The sequence below is a fragment of the Tupaia chinensis genome, unplaced genomic scaffold (assembly GCF_000334495.1).
Source record: "Tupaia chinensis unplaced genomic scaffold, TupChi_1.0 Scaffold000691_1, whole genome shotgun sequence".
NCBI classification, from domain to species: Eukaryota; Metazoa; Chordata; class Mammalia; order Scandentia; family Tupaiidae; genus Tupaia; species Tupaia belangeri.
The window spans coordinates 456,738-459,614 of record NW_006160214.1 but is presented as its reverse complement, the minus strand read 5'-3'; the positions used below and the strand labels follow the sequence as shown (position 1 = coordinate 459,614).

The 2,877-nt window shown below is 38.8% G+C and overlaps 1 pseudogene; it reads left to right on the top strand.

Annotated features, from left to right (window-relative positions):
• Nucleotides 1-69, top strand: part of LOC102501606 (intraflagellar transport protein 52 homolog) — a 47,291-nt pseudogene extending 47,222 nt beyond the window's left edge.
• The last annotated feature ends 2,808 nt before the right edge of the window (nucleotides 70-2,877 follow it).

Below are 2,877 nucleotides of genomic sequence, written 5' to 3'. Positions count from 1 at the left end.
AAAAAAAAAAAATTAAACCAGTGACATGATATAGATACAAGTCAAATGACATTGTGGGACAATTTCTGAGGCTGTGCCTCTTCAAGCATTTTCTACCTCCTGATGCTCTGTTTGTAAACTATTTGTTTCTTAACTCCTTGTCAAAAGTGTCAATTCCTTTTTTTTTTTTTTTTGAGAGGTTTTTCTATAGGCTGCATGTGCTTCCCAGGAAAGATACAGAAAGAAGCAAGAAATCACCCCCAGGGGGGATGGCCACACCACAGTCCCTTCTCCTCCATTCTCCTCTAGGGATCTTGGGCGCACATGCACCCAGCATGAGTTTAAGCCACTGGGTCTGGGACTCAAACTTTGGTTGACTACATGGAAGTCCAGCGACATAGCCATTATGCCAACTGCTGGTCCCAGTCAATTCCTTCTATATGGTGTTTTAGGTCTGTGCTGCTTCTGTAGTGTCCAAATAGGTATAAGATTTTAAATTTATAGAATTCTTATGTAAGATATATTCCATTTTAAGAATTACATATATTTACATCTGTAAAAAAGGGCATATAACCTAAAGAGAAATAGGCTATGTTTTCCTAATGGATGAAAATGGAGCAAAACAGCAAAATGGGAGTCCGTCTTTTACTTTTCATTTGACTTGTGTATCAAGGCCATTCCTTGGGTTTTTAATTCTGTAATCTCCAAAATGCTACATGAGCAATCTCTGTGTAACAAAGGATATCTGCATTATTATTTTGATTCCTTTTATGTATTTGAACATTAAAATGCAAGCTTATGGTTTTAATCCCCAGTTTTGTCTTACAAGCGGTTATTATACAAGTGTCATTTTCAGATGTGTACTAGGCTTAGTCTGTCAGAAATGGCTTAGGGATTATCAAAATGTAATTATCCCTAACTTTTTAATTTAAAAGAACAACTAATAAAACTAAATGAACTTAGATTGCTAACAAGTTTTTGCCTATGAACAAATTGTGCATTCAAATGCTGCAGACTGGAAATGTGATATTTTGCGACAAGCTCCCTCTTTCCATACATGTATGAATATTATAACATCTGAGTAGCAAATTGCATTAGTATAAGTATAAATGTGAGTTTTTGGTATGCTATTATCCATGCTGAGTGAGGTTACTATCTCACAGAAGAGTGTGTAACAGGTGTGTGGGACCCCAATATGTGTGACCAGAGTGGCTGATGGACTGTAAAGAGGGAGTTCTGAGAAAAACTGAAAGTTGAGAAAAACAGGAATGTTAAGGCCTGTAGAACCTATTTTTTAGAAGATGTGAAAGTGGGGACCAGCAGTTAGCATAAGGGCTATGTCGCTGGACTCCCACGTAGTCGACTGCAGTTCGAGTCTCGGACCCAGTGGCTTAAACTCATGCCAGGCGCGTATGTGTCTGTGCCCAAGATCCTGAGAGGAGAATGGAGGAGAAGGGATTGTGGTGTGGCCATCCCCCCGGGGGATGATTTCTCACTTTCTGTCTCTGTCTCTATCTGGTGAGCACATGCGCCCTATAGCAAAAACCTCCCCTCCCCCCCCCCAAAAAAAAAGATGTGAAAGTGGGGAAAATACTTTGGAGGTACTGGGTTCCTGCAGCACACACTTTGAATCACTTTTGTTTGTCCGATCTGGGCACTTTAGTTAGGGACAGGCTGAAGTAGGATACTGAACTTCATGCATGATACACTGGGTTTGGAAGTCAGACAGTTGAACTCTATCGCTTCTTAGCGGTGTGAACTATCAGGTTTAACTGCCTTATTAATTTCTTAATCTATAAAGTTGGGATAATATTCATCTCAAAGGGTTGTTTTTAAGAATTTAATGCAATGATGTACATAAACAGACTGGCAGCCCTGTAGCCCAGTGGTTAAGTGCTGTACAGAAGTCAGATCCTACATGGCATACCATGTTTCAAATATTGGCCCTGCAAGCGTGAAACACATGCGGATCCTGATAGGAAAAAGGATCGTGGTGGCATCAGGCCCCACCAAGGGGTTCTCTCACTCTTTCTCTCTCTTGTGTGTGCATGGAACCTCTAGCAGAAAAAAAAATGCACACGGGACAGGCTCCATAAATGCTAGCTAGCCATTATCTTTGTTGTGGCTATTGTTATTAAAGGATGAAGAGTCATAAGAAAAGGTCCAAGTATCCTTAAGGAAGTAGAATAGGAAACAAAATAGTTTAACAAAGTGATCATTATAGCATAGGAGACAAGGCTGATCACATTGTAAGCTGATCTGAATATGTAGTCTGATCTGATTGCTCCCAAATCTGAGTAGATACAATTTTTTAACCAGTAATCAGTTGAGCCAAGACAGACTTTTACTCACTTAGACAGAAAAGAAACAGGCTGGGCTGGGGCATAAAAGAGAATGATCCTGGAGGAAAAGAAACAGGTGAAGTCTGGGTAAAAGAAACCATTTGACCAAGAATCAAAAGATAAACCAATAAGGAAGCTTGAGCTGGGTTTGGTTGGGTAATGAATTTAATAGTGCTGCTTTTACTTAGACAACAACATACACATAGTGAAATAATATCTAACAATTATTTTATTTTACTATTAAGAAAAAAATTTTATTAGACATATTATCAGCTTTATAGAAAAAGAATAGGGCTGGCTCTATGGCACAGTAGTTAAGTACTATGTATTGGGAGCTAGATTCCACATGGCACAGTGTGGTTTGCAAAACTAACATTGAACAAAGGTTTTCTTTCAATAGCTAGTTGTAAGATGTATAATGTAAATCCTCACAGGATAGGTAGTATATGTATTTAATTTCATATTACTGTACACATGACTGAAGAACATATTCTTAGTATATCCATCAGGGAGAGTGGGAGATCACTTGGCATCAGAGAACATTAAGAAATAAGAG